Source organism: Leopardus geoffroyi, chromosome C1, assembly GCF_018350155.1.
Source record: "Leopardus geoffroyi isolate Oge1 chromosome C1, O.geoffroyi_Oge1_pat1.0, whole genome shotgun sequence".
Taxonomy (NCBI): Eukaryota; Metazoa; Chordata; class Mammalia; order Carnivora; family Felidae; genus Leopardus; species Leopardus geoffroyi.
Window position 1 is genome coordinate 47398429 of NC_059328.1, and position 25510 is coordinate 47423938.

Below are 25510 nucleotides of genomic sequence, written 5' to 3' on the forward strand. Positions count from 1 at the left end.
TGAGCCATCAGCCCAGAGCCCGACGCGGGGCTCGAACTCACGGACCGCGAGATCGTGACCTGGCTGAAGTCGGACGCTTAACCGACTGCGCCACCCAGGCGCCCCTAAAAATTTTTTAAAAATGGTGATGACAAGAGGGAGAGAGATGTGGGTTTAACACAAAGTGGGCTTTATAATGCTCTTTACAAGTATAGAGCTCAATTTTAGGGAAGAAGGGGCTATCAGCTTTTGACAAATGTGAACCACTGATGCCTACCGCAGATTCTGATATGCCTCAGGCATTCGGGTGGGATGGTGGGGAGAAGAACTGTGTGTATGTACTTATGCATTTTGGAAAAATGTCCTGGGTAATTGTTACATTGTCTCTCTCCTCCAATCCCTCCATGGTTGAGAACTCCTGCTTAACATCATATGTTCCACATTATTTACATAGCCCAACTAGGGAAGCAGCCCAAGTATCCATCAACCGATGAATGGATAAAGAAGTGACATATATGAAAGAGTATTATATATAGTTTATATAATAACACATACATAATACTAATATAATACTATTATTATATTATAATAGTATAATATAAAAGAAACATTTTTTAAAAACAATGAAATCTTGCCCTTCGCAATGACGTGGATGGAGTGAGAGAGTATAATGCTAAGCAAAATAAGTCAGGGAAAGACAAATACCATATGATTTTACTCACGTGGAATGTGAGAAACAAAACAAATGAGCAAGAAAAGCAAAAGAGAGAGGCAAACCAAGAAACAGACCCTTAACTATAGAGAACAAACTGGTGGTTGCCAGAGGGGAGGGAGGATGCGGGAAGCAGGGGATGGGGATTAAAGAGTACACTTAATCATGATGAAAAAACCGAAACAAAATTATTTAAAAAATAAAATTATGCGCTCCATATAGACACCCGGTGAACGAAGCCTGGCTTATTTAACCTCCAGTTCAACTCCTGAGCATCAAACATCCTCCAGTCTGCAGAGCTGACTTTCCCACATGGTCTCTACCTATTAGTTATAATAACAATGGTAACAAGATGAATACCTTCTAGACACACAATACCTCACCATTGGTGAAACCCCTTCCCATGTAACTATTTTATTTGATCCTCACCGCCTTATCCCCATCTGACAGAAAGGAGCTTGTGACTCAGAGGGGCGAAGCAACTTGCCTGAGGTCACACAGCCAAGAAGGGACTTGAGTTAAATCCAAGTCTCCCAGATCTATAGCTACAGTTCTCTCCACTTCTGCCCCACAAATAAAAAGAACTATTAGTGCTGATGCTCAACCCTTCATCTGTTTTAAACACTACTAGTTATTGGGGTGCCTGGGTGGCGCAGTCGGTTAAGCGTCCGACTTCAGCCAGGTCATGATCTCGCGGTCCGTGAGTTCGAGCCCCGCGTCAGGCTCTGGGCTGATGGCTCAGAGCCTGGAGCCTGTTTCCGATTCTGTGTCTCCCTCTCTCTCTGCCCCTCCCCCGTTCATGCTCTGTCTCTCTCTGTCCCAAAAATAAATAAACGTTGAAAAAAAAAATTTAAAAAAAATAAATAAATAAACACTACTAGTTATTATGTGGTAGATACTGAGCTAATCATTTTACATATAGTATATAGCTTGTTTCCCAAACAACCCTTCAAGGTAAGTAGTACGGCCCCATTTTACAGCTAAAAACACTGAAGCTCAGAGGTGAAGAGACTTACCCAAAACTGCCGTCGGTTTAGACATCCCCTCCTCCCTGATTCCTGCTCTTGACAGGGATGTCTGCACCAAGGATCTGCTTTGTGACCCCACAGCACTATCACACTGTGTTGACAGCAGTTGTTCAGACACGTGTCCTGTCCACGACTGTGGTCACTCCAAATGCAGAGCTATGTCTGATCCCAAGGTCGCTTGCAACAATCCCAGGGCTCACACACACTATGTGTGTGTATAAGTATCATAGAGCTCAGAGAATATGCCCAGAACTAGATTTTGAACACAAATCTTTCTGATCCCTGAATATCTTATTTGGTTCTATCAAAAACGGCCCCCAAACAGGCCAGGCATAAACCCAGATTCTGTCCTGAGAAAACTGTCCTTCTTTCCGAAGTGACTCTAGCCATTTCTCTAACCAGACCTAAAGGTGTAGCTGGCCTTCTAACAAGAGAATGCCAACCCTGTCCCCAAAGATCACAGTACCTGGGTGAGACCAGAGCTGGCTAGGAATAATTAGCAAATTCTTCCTCCAGTCTCTGCATTAGGAAAAGGAGGTTCCAATTACAAATGTGCTGAGAAAATCGCTACTCAAATGCACAGAGTGATTTTCAAGGCATTGACACCTCCCTGGTATGCTTGCTTATTAGATACAGGGGTTGAGGAGGATGAAGGAGTATTTAAAAGCTAGTTTTCAGACCAATGAATCTGAAGAAATTCTCTTTATTGGTCTGCAAGAGGAGGTGGGGATGGGGGGGAGCAGAACCAGATCTGATAAAGGAGATTAAATGGCCTTATACATCTGACAGCAAAGAACAGTCCCCATGGGAATCCCAAATCCTGCTGGTGCTAATAAAGTGCACGATATTACTCCGGTAATATAGTGTACAATATAAGGCGTCCAGATGCCGGGGCCAGAGCCACGACCTACATCTTCCGCAAACCAATTTTCTGCTGGGTTGGATGTGTAAAAAAGAATCCAAATACAGATTTTTTTTTTTTTTTTTCATCGCAAGAAGAATTGCTTCTCTGGCTTTTTTCCCTTGGCCTGTCTGCTCCTCCCACCCCTGCGTTCTCAAAGTGGGAATTACTTCTAATCCACTCACAGGAGGAATCACTGCCTCACCCAAGTGTGGGCTATTACGGAACAAGTGGGCTGCTTGTGGGCTTCCCAGTAGCAATGGGGTCCAGGGGAACACACGGAGGATTTGCAATCACACACGCTAGGTTCAAATCCTCATTCTTCCATTTATAAGCTATGTCTCCTTGAGCAGATTGCCCCATGTTTCTCTAAGCACGATTCCTCACGCCCCTTACAGAAGTGCCCTGTGTGTTAAAGATACCGCATACGAAGTGCCTAGCACAACACAGGAGGTGTTTCACTGGCAATAACAACCAGCAGCAGCGGTACGAGCAGCTTCTGTTAGCTAAAAGCTTAAAGGCAACCTCTTAGAGGAAGAGCTCTCTTTTGGCAAGGAGTTTAGGGATTGAAAGCATTGAAGCTTATTAATAAGATGAACAGCAACAGTACTTTATTACCAGCTCCTGAGCATCCGCTGAATGTGATGTTATAAGCATTGTTATAAGCATCGAGAAAATGCTTATAAGGGAGCCCAGTCGCTCCCTTCCAAAACCTTGTAGACCAGTGGGGAAGCTGAGCAATGTCACGGCACACGGTGCATGATAACATGTCCCCAGCAATTTAACATCAGTCACCTCATTTGACCCTCCCAGGATCTGCACAAAGTAGGCAAGACATGCGTTGTTAATCCCCACTTAGTAGGCAACAAAACACAACAAAAAAACAAGGTAGAAGAAGCAGCCCAGAGAGATGGAGTGGATTGGCTAAATTCGTACGTGAGGCAGAGTCAGAGTTGAGCAGGCCTTCTAAATGCTCATTTCCAGTCCTCGGGCCTGAACCACTCTGGGATGGCTCTGGCTTGGCCTGTGATCAGAACACCAGCTCTGGCCCTCTCAGAATTCATGACATTTCCACTGCCCACAATTATTCTGTTCAAAAATGTTGGAGACTTCTCAGACCCAGCCCAGGGTGGCATATGAGACATGCTATCCTAGTGTTACTTGGCTGATTATAATAAGGATGATAACAACAGATATATAATATCCTTCCTTTGTAGCACAATTTTTAGTTCAAACAGTGCTCTCCTATGTGCCGACACTAGTGAATGAGTGTGTGTGTGTGTGTGTGTGTGTGTGTGTTTTACTGTTAAAAGTAGATGTTATTATCCCATGTCACAGGGGATGAAAATGAGGTTCTGAGAAGTTTACTTTCTCAAAGTCACAAGTGAAGTAAAGCACAGAGGCCAGGCTCAAGGTAGCTGTCTAGAAGTCCAAGCCTTGGGCTCTTCTTACTGACATGCAGTCATCTGACTCATCACAGGTATGATGTGAATCCTCAGAATCTACACAGTGGGCGATAGTTCCCTCATCAGAGCACTCTGGAATGCAGTGAACAGTTAAGAGAATAAATGAAAATGCCCTCCATCTCCTCCTCAAAAATAGCTGACATGCATTGAATGCCTGCTCCGTCAAAGGCACTTTGCCAAATGCTTTCCATGGACTATTTTGTATCATCCTTAACAGGCGGGCTCCATGATCAGCTTTACTTTACAAACAGACTCCGAGAGGTGAACTAACTTGCTCTGGGAACAGGGTGGTGTAGTTTGGATTTGAACTCAGGCAGTGTGGCCCCCACAGACACTAACGATAGTATCCTTTGTTTAATCATCGGCACAATCTCCGACCAGTGTCTTATGGAGAAACCCGTTGTTCACTGATCGCCACTAACTGCCAGACACAGCCCTCAAAAGCTAGTTATATTTACTCATTAAATCCTCATAAGCATTCTATAAGGTAGACATTACTGCCCCATTTTACAGAGGAGGATAACCGTGGCCAAGAGATGTTGACGGTTTGCCTAAGATTGCAGAACCTGCTAAAAGCAGAAGCATTTTCAAGCACAGAAACACCCGGGGAAATGTTCATTCTTCCTTCAACAACTCTGAAATCTCCTAAAAGTAAGTAATCTGAAATACACAAAGGAGAAAGGTGCGAAGAAGGAAACTGGAGGCAACAGAGCCAAAGGCCTGTAGCATTCTAACTGCACAGCTCTCCAAAATCAGTAGAGTTTGCAAAAGACTGGATTTGTCTGGAAAGGCTCTGTGGAGGAAGCAGAACTCCAAGCGGGCCTTGAGGCCTGGAGGAGATTTGGATGGGCAAGGTATCCCAGAAAAGCATATTAAAAATGGAAGTTAGGGGTCCAGAAATAGATCCAAGTAGCAAAGGGGAGCCACAGCAATTTGCAAATGGTGGAGGAGGCCTATTTTGTAGGGTTAAAGCTTGTGTCCAACACAGTGTTTAAGCCCCATGCCCACAGCAAACTGAAATCTCTTTGTTCTCCTTTAGCATGCAGCCCACCAGGAGTGGCAATGCAAAAAAGGCACAGGAAGAAAATAAACCAAGAAGGAAAAGATAACACACACATCTCATGTGGGCCTTCAAGAAGGATGGGAGAAGCAGGGCAGGGAGAGGGAGAAGCACCCACCAGCCTCAGTTCTTCCTTTGCTCATCCCCCCCTCCTTCTTTTCCCTTCCCTCCCCCGTTTCCTGCATGCAGCAGCAAATGTATGAATGCTTGGATGGCTTGGCAAAACACTCTCCAAGATTTATTTCTGTTGGACAATCTTGCATTCTTTTTTCTTCCCCCTGCTGACAACTCTGTCAACAGCAGGCTCCTCTGTGAGGCTGTGAGTTTGGAAATCAGGCACTTGATACAGACATTGTTGCAATGATACAAACCAGACTAAGAAAGTGGACTCCTGAGATCAGGGAGACCTGCAGACCTACTTGGTTCATTACCTGGGAGTCACCGGGACCTCAGGGCTTGGCGAAGAGACCATCTGGGGAGGGGGAGGGGGCAGCGGTCCTGGGCATGTGGTCAGTTCAAGGCAAGGAGATGGTTCCAGTAGTTCAAAAGCTAGATCTGTTTGTACGAGCTCCAACAATAGCTTTGAATTGCTTTGAAACTCGAGTGTTGATAAGCCACTAGGTAGCGGGGTACTGGGTAATAAATGTGAAAAATGTTTTGTCGAGTGCCGATTTCTATATCAGTGTAAAGGATTGTATTTATTACCTTTTTGTGAAAGGAAGGAAACGTATTTTATGTCTGTTTTTGGAAATTAGGCATATATAAGGACAAATAGACTTAGAAGCATAGAATTTCAGAGCTGGAAAGAAATTCATTCATTCCATCGGCAGGCATTTAGAGCCTGCATCTGGGAATCGGGCCCTGTGTGGGCTCTGGGGAGGTGGAGAAGAACCAGCCCCAGGCCCCTGAGGACTCCACAGGCAGTGATCAGGGCAGGGACAGGGGAGGCACTGGAGGTGACAGGAATGCAGGATGGGCCTGGGGGGCAGCTCCACCAGCCAGGGCATCAAGAAAAGCTTTCCTCTGGAAAGGAAATTAGGACTGAATTCCAAAGGAGGATGTGACCAGGCAGAGATGAGAGATCAGGGTGGAAAGGGAGCTATGGGGGCATATTAAGCACAGGATGAACAACGGCATGGACTCTGAGATCTTTAGTTCACAGGTGTGAAAACCGAGGCTCAGAGAGGTAAGTTAACTTACTCAAATCACCCAGGCAGTAAGCGGTACAACTAGCATTCACTCCAAGGCTTGCTTTTAACAACTTCATTACACTCTTTACATATGAAACATGGAGTATAAGACCTTCATTTAAAGGGTCAGTAACTTACAACCACAGAGTCAGTTAGTGGCAGACTTGAGATTAGAGCCCAGGCCTTCCCCTTCCAGGTCCAGTGCCCATTTCGTGGTGCTGTTCAGACTCTACACACCTCCCAGTCCTGCCGGGTCCAGAATTCCCCACCATATCCTTGCTCCTGGAGCCTTCCCGTGGCTCCCTCACTGTGGAACTCAGTCATCAAGACTGATGCTTTCATTTCTTTTTCATTAAGTTGACAAAAAGAATGAGGTCACTCTCCCTTCTGGTGCCATTTCCCACCCGTGGAAACTCCCAAGGTCAGAAGGTCATCAGGCATTCTCACTTCCAAGCCATCCACTTAAAGGCCAGCTGGACTGGGAATAAAACACCTCGGTGTCAGGCATTTAATTTTTAAAGGGAGAGCAAAATGGCGAGAAGACTTTAAAAATTGCTCTCAGCTTTCTGTGTAATCGCCAGCGGGCTGGAGGTCACCACCAATCCCCACATCTCTCGAGACTCTCCAGCTTAGAGGAGCAGGCGGGGTATTTGTTCCCGGAGCCAGAGAAAATTGCAGACCCGACCCCACCTTCCTTGTGCTCAGAACGGACTGACCTCTACAACAAAACCCAACTCCTTATTTAACGTTCAGCTCCCTCCAAAGCCTCAACCACTGACAAAGAACCAATACAAAGGACAAAGCAGCACCCTCTTAGAAGGATTCTTAAGAAGGTCCTGGTATGTTATGACACCCAGGTTTGCAGGAAGGCAGCATCTCCAGGTAAGTGCCTGATCCTGAGAATCACAGCTGCATGGGGAGCAGACATACGACCAAACGCAGCAATAAAGTAAGTGTTTATTAAACTTAGGCTGCGCTAAGCTCCGAAGAGGTGTAACACAATCATGCTAATATTGATTGGATGTCTACAGTAGCATAGATCCTCTCCATATAATCTCTCTGCATCTCCCAACAGCTCTGCCAGGTAGGAATTACAGCATCATGGTTGGCAATATGATGTGATGGTTAAAACTGTGGGCTCCAGAGCCAGACAGACTGGGTTTGAATCCCACTTCGGTCCCTTATTAAGCGTGTGACCATGAGCAAGTCACGTAACCTCTGTGCCAATGTGTCCTCAGCTGTGTAACAGGGGTGACTATAGTAGCAAATCCACAGGATTATAGTGAGGAGGGTCAAACACTCACAAGAGTGCCTGGCGCGTGCAGTGATTCAGTAGGTGTTAGTTGTCTTTGTCAACTCTATCGTGTATTTGGGGAAACAGTCCAGAGACAGTGAGCGAACTGCTACAGCCAGTTGGTTGGAGAGGCTAGAAGTGAAATTTGGGGGTTTTTCACCTGTAGCTCAGCTCATATATTGCCTTAGAATATTTTTATTTGTTTTACTTTACTTATTTTGAGAGTGTGAGAGTGGGGGAGGGGCAGAGAGAGATGGCGAGAGAGAGAGAGAGAGAGAGAGAGAGAGAGAGAGAGAGAGTCCCAAGCAGGCTCTGCATTCGATGTGGGACTCCATCTCAGGAACTGTGAGACTGTCACTTGAGCTGAAACCAAGAGTCCGAGGCTTAACCAACTGAGCTATCCAGTCACCCTTGCCTTAGGATATTTTAATTTATAACGTTATTGCCGTAACATTATGTATCTTTGGCAGAGCACAGGAGGATTAGTTCTATTTCAAAGGTAATGAACTTGAGATTTAGCAAAGGGAGCTGATTGGGCCCAGGCCATATATATGACAACTGGCAAAGCCAGATACTGAACTTGGGTCTTAGGAGAGCTCACCCATCCACCACACAGCAGGGAGGGGAAGGGAGAAGCAGAGTGGGACTGGACAAGTTAAGTGGGCGAGAAACAAGATGGCAGACTTGGCAATGGAGGTGTGAGGAGAGGAAGGCTGGATGGAGGTGCAAACCATGAGCTCGAGGTCCTACACCGACACTGTATAACGATTATATTATTGAGCAAGATGATTTCCAACCACAAGGTTTGAAACAGAGTTTACTTTGTGCTCTGTGATGACCACCCTGTCTGAGAAAGAGCATGCTTCGCTTGGAGAGCAAAGGGCACATCCCCTTGCTGAGTGGGCTTCCCCAGGACAAACTGCGGCCTCCTACCTGCCACTCCTGAGCGTGGCCAGGATGTGCTGACATCTGAGTCGACCCACTGCCCCCATGACTCCCTTGTGAACCATCAAGGAACTCATTCTACACTGTGCCCCACATCAAAGCTGAAAGGAAGAAGAGCCTGTGACCCTGAAGAGCTTGAGTCCAATGGAGGAGAAGCATGTTGAACATGGGAAGTATAGCCTGATGAAGTATAAGGTGTTGCGGGAGCACAGAAGAGAGAGCCTAACTCTGCCTCAGTAGGTGAGCAGAAGCGGCACTCAGAGAAGGTGATGTCTGAGTGGAATTTTGGTGAATAGGATGGTCCTGAAAGATGGAGAGTAACAAGTGACAGGGATGGCACGGTGCAGGGAACAGCACAAACAAAGGCTCTGCACAAATGTTTCCTCCTCAGAGCAGTTGCCCCCGACCATTCATATATAATAACAAATTCTTTGTTCCCTGCTTTATTTCTCTTCGCCTATACTATTTATGACATTATATCGTCTACTTGTTTATTGTCCATCTCTCACTGGATATAAGCACCATCCAAGCAGACTTACTGTTTTCTGTGTTTCTGTACCCCACTGCCTACAACCATATGTGGCACCCAGTGGGTACTCAATAAATATCTATGGAACAAATGAGCAAGTTGCAGGTAGGTGTGGCTAAGAACGCCATGCAAATGCTTGTATTCTTGCATCTTTAATGTGAAGCAGGATTTAGGGACCATTTTCTTTTTTCTTTTTTTTTAATTTTTCTTTAACGTTTATTTATTTTTGAGACAGAGAGAGACAGAGCATGAATGGGGAAGGGTCAGAGAGAGGGAGACACAGAATCTGAAACAGGCTCCAGGCTCTGAGCTGTCAGCACAGAGCCCGACGCGGGGCTCGAACTCACGGACCGCGAGATCATGACCTGAGCCCAAGTCGGCCGCTTAACCGACTGAGCCACACAGGCGCCCCTCTTTTTTTTTTTTTTTTAAAGTTTTATTTATTTTGAGACAGACACAGCACAAGTGGGGGAGGGGCAGAGAGAGAGAGAGGGAGAGAGAATCTCAAGCAGGCAATGCATTGCCAGCACAGAGCCTGATGTGGGCTCAACCCCACAAAGCTGTGAGATTGTGAACTGAGCTGAAACCAAGTTGGACACTTAACTGACTGTGCCACCCAGGTGCTCCTAAGGGACCATTTTCTTAATCACGTCTCTCTTTCTCTCCCCATCCTCCTAACATAAAATACATGGATTGAAGTGTGGAGAGGAGGACGAGAAAGGAGCTGACATTTACTGAGTACTGACTATGGTGATAGTTCACATAATTTCAGTCTCCGTAACAACTTCTGAGTAGGTATCGCTCTCCCTAATTTATAGTAAAGAAATTCTAGCTGCACGTGATTCACTCATTCTCCCAGCTGCTGCCGAGGGAAGAGGCAGGGCTGGGGTTTGAACACACGTCTGCCTAATCCCCCGGGGCGTGCCCAGTGACCATACGGAAACCCCTCTGGAACCGTGTCTGCAATGAGATACTGTAAGCTGTGTGCAGTATGAGGACCTGGCAGGAAGTTCCCCTGCTTCCAAAGTGCCTGCTCTTATCCAGGTCTTTTCATTATCTCACTAATTCTCTCGATAATCTCTGGTGCAAAGTATTCACACCCCCTTTAATTGTGTCAGGAGATAGTTTCTGGAACTGAGTCACTTCACCTGGCTGGCGAAGCGGGTAGGGAAGCAGCATATTGGAACCTGGCTTCCAGGAGGTCTGACTCCCAAACCTGTGATCTTCCCCCCAAGCTACTGTGAGACAGACCAGAGGAATTTGAAATCTCAAAAGAAATCTCCATTTCAGTTCCTGGAACACATGACAGTTTCTCACCCCAGATTGTTCTCAGCTCAGTATGAAAACATGTAACAGGGTATGAATGCCTGAGTGAAAGAAAGACCTAAACTTAAATTATTCCAGAAAGGCACGCTATTGTCAGTGATTGACAACCAGTCTCGACTCTCACCAGTGACAGCCACACACAAAGTAAGCCTTCAAAAAGAGCTTGGTTCTCTTCAATTAGCAGAGCTGAAATGAAACCACTTAGAAAATTATACTATTGGGCAACTGGTGGGTTTTAAACATAATGAGAAAAATAAAGGCTAGGCTGATGTTTACCATCAGCCGAGCTAGAAACGTCAGATGTGCCAGGACTCAGGCCCACACATTCTCCCTGTCTGCCTCTGTGCCACTGCTCCAACCCCACAGCTATTCATTCTTTCGTTCCTGTACCAAATATATATTGGTTCCCTACTGCCAAGGACTGGAGCTACAATGGGGAGCAAAACGGATGTGGTCACGCCTCCTGCTGCTTCCAGACAAGTAAACAGGGCCGCAGTACCCTGTGATAGGTGACATAATGGGGATAATGCAGGGTGCTCAGAGGCATGGCACAGACACAGGACTGAAAAACTGAAATTTCACACTGAGGGGAAAACAGTCCTGAAGGGGCAGAAAAGCCTACCCAGCAGGCTGCAGGCTCAGCCATTGGGAGAAGGCCAAGGGTGGTCAGGGGCAGGGGCCGGGCAGCCATGGAAGGCAGGGGCCCTCATCCTGCTGGGCCCATCTGTCTATTCCCCGGGAGTGCTAGAATTACAGCTCTGGAAAGCTGGAAGAAGTTCAAGTGTCTCAGCACCATTCATTCAACAAAACATGTCCCAGATATGCAACGGTTCAGGAGGACACAAGAGCAGAGCACACACAAGGACCTGCAAGTGATTCCCTGGGCCTCGGTGGCCCAGGCTGATCAAAGAAGGCCAGGGATGGGAAAGGTTTGCGCTTCATCCCGAGGCAACGGGGAGCCACTGAGGGCTTGAGGCAGAGGAAGTAACACCCTCAGATTTGAGATTTGCCAGGTACCGCTCTGAGAGTGAGATACAGAGGCGGGACCCTGAGCTCTGAATGACTCACTCCAGAGCCTCTGACCTTAACCAAGTCCCATATTTGTGGGGCTCCTGGAATCTGTAGGGCCAAGACCTCGAAGAAATGGACAAGAGGTGTTTATCTGGCTGAAGGAAAACTCTAAGACTTGCTTCTCAGATCTGGATCTCAGGGGAATAGGAAGACAGCAAAGACGGCCTTGTCTCCATAATTAGCTGTTTACTGGTGGACCAACCTACGCCCCTCCCCCAAGCCTCCGCAACTACATCTCTGTGAGGGTTGGAGGGTTAGGCAGCTAATTACAAACGACAATCACCCACATTCAATGAAATGTTACCCTGGGCCAAGTGCTCACTTGATTCAATGCCCACAAGCACCCTGTGAAGTGGTTCCAGTTATGACCATCCTCATTTTACGGCAGTGCAAACTGAACTTTGGAGACGCTTCACAGCCTGATGAGAGTTGGATAGTTTAAGCAACTTGTAGAACCAGGATTCGAACCCAGCATGTCAAGGGCTTGGCCATGAAAACATCCTATTTTGAGGCCCTCGTCAATTTTTTTTTTTTTTTTTTTTTTTTTGCAAGGATTTTCTGAGCACCTAGGCTGTGAGAGTGAAGAGATAAGGAGGCAGGGTTCCTTCAGGGACAGACACATATTCTTTCCCAGGGTGGGGGCCCTGAATTCTAGTCCCGCCTGGGTCATTAACCGTGCCTCCACATGGAGAGTGTGCGGGGTGTGTATAGACAGAGGGGTGGATGAGGCGGGTGTGACAAAATCCTCTCTCTCAGTCTCCCCCCCACACCTCCCCCCTTACTGGGGAATAAGTCTGTGCCCATGGGATGTCACAGACGACCCAGGAATGAGATGGCCAACACCTGGCACAGTTCAAACAGCAGCATCCTCCCAGTGAACTTAACCTGAGTCAGCCAGATACCCAAATAAAGGACTGATGGGGCAGCTGGGTCCCTATTGGGCGGATCCAGCCACCACAGTCTGGATAGAAGGTGCCCCTACAGCTCTCAGAGCCAGGCCACTCATGGTGGACAGCGCCCAGAAAGCCAGTCTGAGACAGGGATCTCTGCCTTAGAGGTCAAGAGATTGGGTCAGACCTGGGACCAAAGTGCCCCTGGAGGCAAGCTTAGTTAAGCTCCTCCAAACCACGGACAGCAGTATACTATCCAATTAGAGCTAATCAGCCACCTGTGGGGTAGGGGAGGCAGAAAGGCCAGAGAGGGGCTGTCGGGAGGCCTGTGCCTCCCTTTGCTCCACCAAACCCCCCCCCCCCCCCACACACAACCTGGCAGTGCCTGCAGGAGCCAAGGCCAGCAGACCTGCCCTCCCACCTCCAGGTAACCCACTCTGCTCTGACTAATGAGCCGAATCCTGTGACGGAGGGTACAACCTGCTGAGAAATGTTTTCTCCCTTCTTCTAATAAACTTTTCAAAAAGGCTCCTGAGATCCACGGCTGGATTCTCCCATGAACACAGCCCCAGGTGTCTAGGGGACAGAGGCACACAGTAACAGCTCATTTAGCAGGGAACAAATGGCCTCCTTTCAGGCCAATAAATGAAACATTATGCACTCAGACAAGCTCTGGGGCCCAAGATGGGTGTTGGTCAGAAAGACACGCAGAGGACACAGCACCCACTCCTTTGAAAAATCCCCTGATTGCTTCGGGGGTAAAAAAGATGAAAGATGATGTTCCCTTCAAACAACCCAGAAGGCAAAATGCAAGTGTTGGTTGGAGTAAAATACTGAAATCAAAATGATTACTAACGGTAATAATAGCTTATATGTGTACGTCCAGTCCCTTGTCATTCATAATTCTCTTTCACATGCGTCACCTCTTTGAAGCCTCGTGGCAATTCTATGAAGCAAGAAAGGTGAGAGACAGCACCCCACTTCACAGAGAAGAATTTGCGGAGGCTGAGAGATTAAGCCCAATGTCACACAAGTCAAATGTCAATGTCACAGTTCAAACCAAGGCTTCTAATTCCAAATCCACTACACTTTCCATATTTGGACAGCAAATCCAAATTTTGTTATGCTCCTTTTACACTTTTTAAGAAATCGCATTGTATTAGGGCTGGAAAGGTCCTTAATAATCACTGGAAACCCAGAACCCAAAGACATAAAAAAACATACTCAAGGTCAAACATCAAAGTAGGACAGGTCCTTGGTCTCCATACTCCTTCCTGGTCAATGTTCTTCTGACTTTGCTTCCATTCAGGCCCAGTTACAAGAAATATTTCTAGAGAAACGAGCAATACAAATATTTTCTTTTATGCTGTCCTCTTAAAAACAGTAGATGTCAATGACAAACATTTCCTTTTGACACAAGTCTTTATTCCTAATAAATCAATAATATTAATGTGGTGGTAGAAACAAGTGCAAGAGGGAATCAGTAGAATTCCCTGCATGCAGTAGGGGTTCAATAAATGTTTGCTGGGTTGTATTTAGTGTGGAATGAGTGTGGACCCACAAGGAAAAGAGAGAAAGAGAAGGTATTTTGCACACACATAGATGGAAAGGTATCTACTCTGTGTAAGAAAGACACTGTGCCAGGAGTTTGGCACAAAGAAGACATTTGCCATATTCCAAGCTGGTTTTCGACATCAGCTTGATGCTCCGACTGTCTTAACACTGCACACTCACAGAGAGAACACAGCGGGATGCGTGCTTCCAGGCAATCCCTTGGAAAATGTTTGACCTTCACTGAAGCTTTGACATTGTTTTCAGTGTCACCTCAGTGTCTTTTTTTTTTTTTAGGAAAAAATTCTAGAGCAAAGTATGTAAAGGAGGAGGAACTGTTAGTAAAATCCTAGTGGCAGTGCAATTGCTGAAACCTGTTGTCAGGAGACATTCTCTCACACTGTCACTGAACTGCTCTGTAAGTGACTCTCCCTGATGGTAACTTCTGTTAATTTCTGTCTAGTTTCACTCTTCCTCTCAATCCACTGGAGGTTTCAAAGTATTGCGGCGGCGGGGGGGGGGGGGGGGGGGTTGTTCTACAGGAGGCAGGAAATGTCACAGATCACCACTTTACACTTTGGTCTACAAAGTGTGCTAGTGATCACTACCCGTCACTGAACACCTGCAATTATAATGATTATCATATAACAAAAAAGGACAGCCAAATTTTATGGAGTGTCTACTATGTGTTTCATTCTAAGCACCTCACATGCATTAGTTTATTTAGCCTTTGTACAACAACTCTGTGATGTTTAATTTGTCTAAAGCTACGTAACTACACGGTGGCAAAGTCAGATTACAACTTTGAAGCCCGTGTCCCTCACCAGACAGGGATCCTTCGTTCTTTTATTCATTTGCATGACCACTATGTACCAGGCCTTGTGCCAGCCACTAGGATACAGAGATAAAAGATAAAGATCATTCTCTTGGGCAGCTTGCACTCACATGAGCAGACAGATAAATGAGGGGCCACATATTAGATGCAGTGACAGAAGTGTTTGCCGGGTGCTTTGGGCATATCCAGCAAGGATACCTAATCCAATCTAGGAGACAAAAAAGATTTCCCAGAGGAAATGGTGCCTCAGTCTTGAAGAGTAGGGAGAAGTCTGCTAAATGAAGGGGGGCATGAAGGACCCTGTACTCATGGTGCGGGGAGAGGAACACAGCAGGCAGAGAGACGTGGAGACATGGGAGAGCACAGGACTGCTCAAGAGTCTTCCCAGCAATCCAGAATGGATTGCACCCAGAACAGAAAGCCAGATAGCAAACAGAAAGAGGACAGGAGAGGAATGAGGCCGAAAAACAGGGTACAAACCGAGGAGGGGCTTCTCTGCCATGATAAGGAGTTTGAGTTTTATCCTGAAGGCCACGGTGGCCCCTGAGGGTTTGTAAGCAAGTGCGTGGTGTTCAAGGGGAAGGCTTACTGCCTACTTGCCCTCCAGTGCCAGAAGGGAAGAGCAGGGCAGCCACACTTCCTTCACCTCTCCTTAAAGGAAAGGAGCCGATTTATCTTTCGGGTGAAATCCAGAGAGGAGCTCAATCGTATGTGGCTACAGCAGATAGGCCATAGACCCTGTCAGCACAATCCCAGCTGCACATCTGTGCCCCTTACACTCTGTGTGAGACCCAGGAGTGACTACAGGGTGCTCTGGGACAGCAAGCAGGCACACGTGCATGAGACTTGGAGACAGAATCTGAAAGACAGCCGGCGTCTGCCATGTGCACAGAGAGTAACTCTTCTGGGGCAGCTCAGACAAAGATCCTCCCATGAGTCCCTAGCAACGTGTCATCTCCACCCTAACAGTTCCATGGTGCGGTTGAGTAACTGTCCTCACATCCAAGCTTGGCTCCCAGGTCCCTCCTAGAATGCGGTAGGCTACCCAATACCCATTAATATGTCCCTTTCCGCTTACACTGTGTCATCTCTCACTAAGAACCTAATTGATACAACAGCTCCTTTCCTTCTCTCTTTTAAAGCTGCCTGACCTCAGAGATAGTCATGCACTGCTCACCCAAGAAACAAACCTACAAGGCCACTCGAGCCCCTACAGGCGGAAACGGAGACCTGCATATATCCAGCTCAGACCAAATGAAAAAGAAAGTTCAGGAGACCTCATGTGGCTACACAACCCAAACAATCCCCAAGCAAGCTTTAACAGAAATAAGACCCGGTCTTCATCTTTGTCTAACCCCAGTGTTCGTCTCCCATTTGGTTTTTAACCCAGAAGGAGAAATGGCATCTTTAAATATTACCCCCACCCATCAAAACCCTCCCCCAAGTGAAATAAAAGAGATCACATTTGTGCCTCGGAAGCAGGGAAACCCATTAGAAATAGCCATTAGGCTGAAATAAACCCAATTCCAGAGTGAGTCCGGAATAAGGAAGGAGATGCTTCTGTGTTAATCAGAGAGGCAATGGGATCCCATGGGGTGCAGAAACTTCGGCTGAGATGCAATCTGTTGATTACCAGGAGACCCTTTTTGCAAAGGAGGTCACAGTCTCAAACTTGTATTATTGGCAGTTCACTCGTCTTATTTGCGGGGGGTTGATTTTCCCCTTGACTCTCACTGAGTTGCCAACACACCTGCTTCCAGAGCATTTGGTCTCCTCACCTGGACCTCTTAGAGCTGAGAATGAAGGATAAGAAATAGGAATAATTAGCCTTGAGTGGGGCCACAGAGGACTACATGGGGCATGTGCGAAATGAAAGAAAAGCAGCCAGAACACCCCAACGTCTCTAGTCCCTGCTCGACAATCCTCCCTGCATTTTCTCACCACTAAAACAAGGAGAGGAAAGATTACAAATACAGCTGTCTTTATTGAGCAACTATTTTACATGCCACACAACAGCAGGTAGTGAGGAAAAAAGTAGGCAACTGCACTCAAGAGTTGGCAATCTGGCAAAAAAGCTGAGAGGACACGGGGACTGATGAGAGTAGGTGTGACACACTGCTAGTGCATCCACCAACATCCGTTCTATATTCTAACATAGCACGCTGATTCTGGCACACGGTCACTCAGAATGAAAACAGTACTCCTTAGCCTCCCTTCTCCCAGGAGTGAAGATGCAAAAAGAAATTATGGGTGCAAGTTCTGGCCACACCCTTAAAAGAAATGGCAGGTTCTCCTCTGACCTCTTTTCTCTCTTCCAGCCCTCCAGTTTGAATGAGGATGTGGTGACATACCATCATGGGTCATGAAGATGACAGCAATGTCTTAGGGATGGAGAAGCAGCAACCTAGAAGGAGCCTGGACACCACACGACTTCACAGTGTAGAGCTGCCCTATTCACTCAGACTTTTACAAGACTGAAACCTCCATTTCTACCGTTCTAAAGATCTTTTAATCCATATTATTTAGGGTCTTGGCTACATACCTACATCCTAATTGATTAAGGTGACAGGCCACCGCTTTGCTTATCCAGCAATCTCACCTTCCCCGAAAACAGGTGGAAACAAAGAAACAAAAAATCCCTAATCTTGAGAAATTTAACAGTATACCACGGGGGAAGGGAAGGGAGGGAAAAAGTTACAAATAGAGAGGGAGGGAGGCAAACCATTAGAGACTCTTAAACACGGAGAACAAACTGAGGGTTGAAGGGGGTTGTGGGGGAGAGGGGAAAGTGGGTGATGGGCATTGAGGAGGGATTCCCTTGTTGGGATGAGCACTGGGTGCTGTATGGGAGCCAATCGGACAATAAATTACATTAAAATTTTTTACAAGAAGAAACAAAAAAGATCCCTAAGCAGCCACAGTTGCACTTTCACTGGAGGCTGATGCACTTTGTTCTTAGTAATGGCACCCAGGCCAAGACTTGGTTGGTGCTTAATGACCCTTATCATACCCAAATTTCCAATGAGCATGATCCCTGACATACTAGTTCGCAGCCAACACACAGATGGTAGAAAGGGAAGGGGACTTTTAGAGGCAGATAAACTGACGGTACCAAAACATAGTGGCCCAATCTGACACGGAGGAAAAATATTGCAAAAGTATTTTTAAAAAGATATTAGAATCTAAAATCCACACATCTGTAGGTCTCAGGCCACTTGTATACGGGGACAAACAGTCCTGCATCACTAAGCAGTCCTTAAGATTACGAAGCATAGAGCCCAACACAATAATTGATGCTCATGATATTTCTAAAGTCACACTCATTTCAAAAAGAAGGGAAACGTGTAATTTATTTACAAATATTTCCAAAACATTAGTCACCTTGCAGCTTAGCTCATTTGAAACATTCCAGTCTATTAATGCCACATATATGTTATTTCATACAATTCAATGGTAAATGAAATACATTTGAAGATCACACGTGTAGTCAGTGTTACAACCATGTACTCTGAACCTACACTTTTTCAGGTCTTGCCCTAGATGTGATGTCCTAGAAGTGAATCAGACACATCATTGATGTCTAGTAACTCATGGTTTAGTTTGGGCACAAATAAAGAGATCATCACAACACTAGATCAAACCTCTAAGGAAAGAAAATCATATACAGTGTAGATGAAAGAAAAAAGATTGCTTTCTAGAATATGAAAGAAACCCTTACAAAATAAGAAAAAGACAAACCATCAAAAAGAAAAATGGACAAAGATGAATTAGGTGTCCACTGAGAAGCAAATCTAAATGCCCATTGAACATGAGATGATGCTCCTCCTTGGTAGACATACGAAAAATACAAAATACAAAGCAATAAGCTATCACTCGCTATCTAACCAGGTTAGCAAAAGTGAACGATAACACTGCTCCAGGCAAAGATGTAAGAAAAAGACTACTTTGTACATGTTGATGGAAATGTGAATTGTTGCATTCTCTTTGGAAAGATACATGGCACCATCTCCTAATACTTTACTTGTTTAATAGAATTTATTATCAAATTGGCTTCCATACAACACCCAGCGCTCATCCCAACAAGTGCCCTCCTCAATGCCCATCATCCACTTTCCATCTCCTAATACTTTAAATACTGCATATCCTTTGACTTAGAAATCTTCATTTTGTGAATCTACTCATAGAAGTTCAAGTATATCAATAGATAATGATAAATGTACAGGATGCTTATTTCAGTATTGTGTATAAAAATTGGGGGAACAAAAAGTAAATGCTCATCAGTAGGGAAGTGCTTGAAAAATCTGCGGTGTATACATATCATTGAAACTTAGTAAGCCATTGAAAAGAGTGACATATCGATACCAACTGATTGAGGTAGGACTGGTGGGTGTGGGGGGCAGAAGACAGTTTCCCATAGTGTTTTAAGTGAGAAATGTAATATGCCAAGGAATACATATCTGATCTCATCTTTTAAGTCAATGACAAAAATCCCATATGCGTGTATATACAGTGTGTGAATTTATATGTGTAAATACTATGGGAGCCTAGGAAATATAAGGTATCTAAATTATTAGATTAGTTTATGGGATAAGGGCAGTAAATAAGCAAACAAAAAACCATATTAAAAAATAGATGCCCAGGATAAAAAGCAAATAGCTTTCACAATAAGTTAGAGTATATAAAATTATATCCAGGGGTGCCTGGGTGGCTCAGTCAGTTGAGCGTCCGATTTTGGCTCAGGTCATGATTTCACGGTTCATAGGTTTGAGCCCCGCATCGGGCTCTATGCTGACAGCTCAGAGTCAGGAGCCTGCTTGGGATTCTGTCTTTCTCTCTCTCTCTGCCCCTCTCTTGCTCATGCTCTGTCTGTCTCTGTCCCTCAACAATAAATAAATGTTAAAAAATATATTTTTTAAATTATATCCATCTATATATGCTAGGATATAGGTCTAAGGAGACACAAGCTATAGATAACATGGTGGGAATTTCAAATGATCTTTACTAATTCCTTATATTTTTCTATATTTTCCCATTTTTCTAGGTAACTTGTATTATTCATATAACTTGAAAAATTAATAAATTGATTTTAAGAACTACCACTGTTGGTGCTGGTCAATATTCAGCAGAGTGAGCTAAGAAAACTTCATGCAGAACTTGGCACCTGACCTCAGCTTTAAAAGACAATTGGATGGGGAAGAGATTTGAAAAAGGAGGGTGTTCCAGGCAGGAAGAGCAGCAGAAGTACAAGTAGGGACATTGAAATAAACATGAGGACTGACCCTCAGGCAGTCTGCCCTATCCTGAATAGAAGATAAAGAAAAGGAACAAATGGCTGGAGTCCCATGACCATAAAGAAACCAAACAGACAGGTAGAAATGGCCACCACAACGCATGCACAAAAAATGTCATTTTTAGAGTTCACATTAACAAAGGAAACAGCTTGCCTTCTTCAAGTTCTACAGATTGACAAATATTTTGAGTTCTTAGGACTCTGTCCATGGTGACACCATGTGTTTCGCTCAGATGTAAACTTCAGTTTGGTAACATTTTCATTTTAAACCCTCCTTCCTGTCAGTTTCCAGCTCGGCTGTAAATATTTGCTTGGAGAAAAAATGTCACTAAAGATCTGAGCTCAAGCTTCCAAAAAAAAAAAAAATGGTCATTTTGAAACAAGAAGAAGTCATATTCTGCACGTTAATTAAACAAGAAGTCTCAAGACCTATGGCTCAGAGTTCATTTCAGGAAAAAAAAAATCGTTTTTTTATTTATTAAAAGCCTATGAATACAAATGAATTCTTTATTTGGTATTCATTCTTGTTTAATTCTTGTCCCTTTGAGACAGGAACTTCATGTGCTTTGCTAGATAAACTGAAAGGTTGTCTAGTGTCGCTGGGTCTCCTGTCCTCCACAATAAGGCTGTTTCATAAAGCAGCAAGTGAGCAACTAGTAATGGTACAGGATTCCTGCGCTCTTACTAACAAGGAGAGAGTCTAAATGTCACCAGGTGACGGTCACCCCTTTCCCAAACCAACCAGTGTCACACGGCACCCCAAGCTAAGTTGATTTCAACCTGAGAAACACTCCATTCTCTCTTTTACAAGGTGCCTCTCACTCTCTGAAAATGGGGCTTCAAACTATGAGGAACCCAACATTCCTATTCCCACCAGCACATTGAGAAGTACAGCAGTTACTATTGTTATTCCACTTCCAGGAAATTGAAAGAGACGCACAGTCTTCAGGTGACCCTTCGGAGAGTTCACCACGGAAAGGAGTAGGAATGTATTTACTAGACAAGGAATAAAGAATGTGCCAGCAAAAATATGAAAGGCATGTTTGCAGCGCGTGTATGTGATGTGAGTAATGTGTGCATGTGTGTATGTAGATGGTGATGCTGTACAAGGCTGTGTGTGTGAGACTGTGTGATGCTGTATAAGGTTATATATATGGGAGAGAGAGAGAAGGTGTGTGTATATGTGTGATGTTGTATAGGAGTGTATGTGTGTAAGTGTGTGATGTATGAGGGTGTATGTGTGTGTGAGAGAGAGGCTGTGTATATATGTGTGATGCTGTATACGGGTGTGTGTGTGTGTGTGAGAGAGAGAGGGTGGGTGTATGTGTGTGTGTAATGCTGTAGATGAGTGTGTGAGAGAGGGAACGTATATGTGTGTGATGCTCTATAAGGGTGTGTGTGTGAGAGGGTGTGTGTATATGTGTGAGGTTGTATAAGGGTGCATGTGTGAGAGAGTATGTGTATGTGTGTGATGTTGTGTGTTAGGGTGTGTATTTGTGTTTGTGTGCGTGTGTGTGTGTGTGTGTGTGTGTGTGTGTGTGTAGAAGAAAACCAGAAAGCCAGGTTATGAAAGGCTCTGAAGTCTATGGTCAGATATTTGAATAATATGCTTTAGGCAACATGGAAACTTTTATGTTTTCTGATCTGGGGAATAACATGATCAAAGCTATGTTTTAGAAAGATCAAGTCATAACTTTGGGGAGGGCCCACACTGGAGGCCAGGAGATGAGTCAGAGGCTCTGAGGATGGTGTGGACTGGGGACAAGGAGGCTGGAGAAGAGAAAATTAATTGGAAGTATTTTCCTATCACTCTTAGTTTTAGATGGCAGGTAAAAAAAAAAAGTGTTTACTATCTTTTTTCTTCCAACTTTCAATAAATGAAAAATACACTTTTTAAAAAGTTGTCCATTCTATGAAGGACAGATTTAAAAACAAAGGAATACCTCCCCTCCAAAGTTGTTTGGACACCCAGCCTGTCCAAACGAAGTACCCCAATCTGACCCAAATAAGAGTATGCTATGGGGGCTACGCAAAGTACATCTGCTAAGCAAACAAATCCCTGGCCAGCTCCCACCCTGCACCTACAAATGCAGCCCCCCCATCCGGGAAGAAACAAGAACTAAGAGTTAATGCCTCTCTGTGGTGCAATGTTTACGTCATAAGTAATTATCTGCTTACGTCAAAGCTGAGTTCCAAGCGAGTCTATCTGGAATGACTCTCTTGCATTTCAGGGTTTTCCTCTGTATTTTTTCAAGCCATGTAATGAAACAAGACTGGTTTATGTGGGCATTTCTCTTTCCTCTGAACTAGAATTCCTCCTCTCTGTATTTCCTCCCCTGCCTGTGTTTCTCCCTCCTCTTCTTCCTCCATTCTCTATATTTCCTACCTCTTTCCCACTGCCTGCCTGTGTTCGAAGCCTTAAACTGTCTCTGTATCCCTCTTTCCTCTCTCCCTTCCTTCTCCTCCCATATCCCTTCCCACTATGTTAAAAAGCTTCAAGGCACCTGGGTGGCTCAGTTGGTTAAGCATCTGACTCTTGATTTCAGCATGAGGTCATGATCTCACGGTTTGTAGGTTCAAGCCCCCTGTCGGACTCTGCACGGACAGCATGAAACCTGTTTGGGATTCTCTCTCTCCCTTTCTCTCTGCTCCTCCCCTGCTTGTTCTCTCTCTCTCAAAATAAGTAAATGAACACTTTTAAATAGAAAATAAAAAAATAATGAAAAAGCTTCAATTTCAGAAGAGGAGGAATGCCTTTGCCAAGCACGAGAATCTGAGCAACACATATGATGACAGTAAGGTGAATGGCTGAGCCCAGCTTTAAGAAAAAAATAAATCTTGGAAAAGAGAGAGGGCCGAATGGTGGCCCTTCGTTTTGAGGAAGGCGGGTGGAGCCTATGGCTCCCAGTTGTCCCTGAACACGAGTATCATGAGGCAGTCTTCCAGCTGGGCGATTCCTATTTGCTCATAAGCTGTAGCCAGCTTTCTCCACTCAGAAAGGAAGCAAAGCCATAAAATTCAGAACCAGCTAATGTCAGCACTGCAGGGGATGTCAGAGACCACCTGGTCCAACGTGGTCACATCACTGGGAGACAGACTAGGGCCCCGGCTCACCAAATGCCAGGGGGACTCGTTATTAGAAATCCCAGACCTAGGACCTGTTGCAAAAAATCCCTCTGCCCTGAGAACGGCTCTAGGTGTTTGCCTTCTGAAAAGAAACCCACTATATAGGGTCCAGATGTATAAACAGATAGAATAAGCTTAAAATAGAGACAGAGAGGGATTAAAATGCACGGGGCACACATTAGAAATCCCCTGTAAGCTGCTGGCAAGAAGGATTTGAGAAAGGAAGTCTGTTGAAGATGGGGCTGCGGTAGTGGAGGGCTCTAAGCTCCGAAGACCTTTTTAATATGGCTGTATTGTAATACCGCAGTGCCAAACCCCGCCAGTCATTCCAAAAAAAGAAAAAGGAAGCCCCGCTTAGCGGCAGAACTTCCCAACCCTGGAAACAGACTGTCTCCCATTTGCACCCATTTAATAACCGCTTTATTTAACAAGCGCAGGGGAAATGTGCATCCTCGGAAAGGCACAGCACAGGAACCTCCTTCTGCAACGACGCGATTCCTCGGACATGAAACTAAAATGCATTCATCGGAACTCAGCCTCCCCAAACAGCAGAAAAGCCACTGTGAGGCGATTTACAGGCGAGAGCCCCTCAGAGACGAGGGGGATGGGGCTGGCAGGCAGGGGACACACCTTTTCTGAGCCGTTGGAAACACGCTGCCTGCAAAGTCTACCCAGACTGTGCAGCCAAGGGTTAATTTCCTCAGGGGCGGGGGGGGGGGATTTATACGCACACACACCCCTACTGAGCCCCCACAACCTCTGCCGCTACCACACATTTGGATTTTTTTAATCTTAAATTCCCAGAAATTCCCTGATCAGCCATATCTTTTCGGAACAGCCCCTCCACCTGGGCTGGATTCCCATCTCATCTCCAGTGAAAGCCCGGAGAGCCGGGCATAATTATTTTGCTACAAGGTTATGCCTAATTGGCCACTAACCTAATTGATTAATCATCTCATTTTTCAAGGCAGCATCAAAGAGCCAAACTGAGGGGGGGAGAGAGAAAACATGTGTCCAGGTGGCGCGAGGGGTAAAATTACAGACTGGGGAAAAGACCCGCAGCCACCCTGCCTGGTTTCTGGACACAGTAGTGGACGGAAAATCGCAGAAAACCCAGAATGAGGGGGGAAATGCGCGAGACCACAAAAGGACAGAGCGGGGAACCTCGACGCTACCCCAGCCAGCCTGAGTGCAGCCGCCTCCAACAGGATGAAGTTGTTTCCCCCGGGCTGGGAAGGGTTAAGTGGCTGCGCGTCAACCCAGCCGAGGCTAGCGTGGGGGAGCGAAAGCCACCTGTCCCAGTGTCGGCGAGTCCGCGTGGGGGCCCCCGGGGGTCGCCCTCCTGTTCTGGCCACAACTTGCGCGGCTCTGCGCGGCGGTCCTCGCCTGCGTCTTTGCGCGCCACCCAAAACTTTGCGCACACTGCAGCCGCCGCCCGCCCGCTTTTCGCAGCGAGTCGCACGCCTCCAAGTGCCGTGGCAGCCCCTCCGCAGCCGCCGCTGCCGCTGCCCGGTGTCGGGCTCCAGACTTTTCCCTCGCTGCCTCCAATTCCCACCCAGGGGGCTCCCTCGCGGCTGCGGGGAGCACGGCGCCCTGCCCGCGGTGGGCTGGCAGTGCGGGTGCGGTGTTCCGGAAGACCACCTCGCCGGGTCCGGTAGCACCCGCGGGACAGGCTGGTCCCCCGGCCATCCCCACCCTGGCGCGCCCACCCCGCGCCTCCCACTCCGAGGCAGGCGAGCCCAACACCTTCTCCTACCTTCCAGCCGCTGAGGACCACACTCTCCGCTCAGCCCTCTCGACTCATCCTCTGGCTGCAGGAGAGGGCGACCGGGCTCCGCTTTTGTTCCCTGGGGCTGGCAGGTCCGTGTTGGGCCAGGGCGCGGGAGCTGCCGCCCGAGCTGGGTATCCCGGACGGGGGATGCTCAGCTCACTCCCAGCAGCTCTGCCGGCAGCAGTAGCGGCGGCGGCAGCAGCAGCGGCGGCGGCAGCAGCAGCAGCAGCAGCAGCAGCAGCAGCAGTAGAGATAGTGCTGGCTCTCTGCAGGCCACATCTTTCATACCTTATACATCACTACCGCATTCCCCCGAATAGGGGAGCCCCACAGCATTTCGCCACCTAGCGCAGAATGCAGGAGCCCGCAGCAGTGGCAAAGCCGACCCGGCCAGGGTGTGAGCACCGTGAGGGAGAAGGTCCTCAGTACCCACTGGCAGACTCCCTCCCCTCTCCGATCACAGGAAAGCCTACGACTTGCAGACGTTCTGGGAATGGCTCTTCCCCAGGGAGGCCTGGACTTCAGGCCAGGCAATGACGATCTCTT

General features: G+C 46.4%; 1 protein-coding gene and 1 long non-coding RNA gene across 18 annotated transcripts in view; one reads left to right on the top strand and one right to left on the bottom strand.

The window, feature by feature from the left end:
- DAB1 (DAB adaptor protein 1) overlaps positions 1-25229 on the bottom strand; it is a 1138859-nt gene extending 1113630 nt beyond the window's left edge. For 5 of the 17 annotated variants that reach the window (XM_045477556.1, XM_045477562.1, XM_045477564.1 and 2 more), the window contains exon 1: positions 24950-25206. The gene's annotated coding sequence lies outside the window, so the exon portion shown is untranslated. Of the gene's footprint in view, positions 1-24949 lie in introns of all 17 variants that reach the window. The other 12 variants (XM_045477565.1, XM_045477561.1, XM_045477563.1 and 9 more) reach the window with 6 other exon arrangements.
- Positions 3153-5810, top strand: LOC123597969. Its single transcript, XR_006712338.1, has 3 exons — positions 3153-4100; positions 4600-4737; positions 5126-5810. It is a non-coding gene; the product is annotated as an uncharacterized LOC123597969 (long non-coding RNA).
- Positions 25230-25510: the final 281 nt, after the last annotated feature.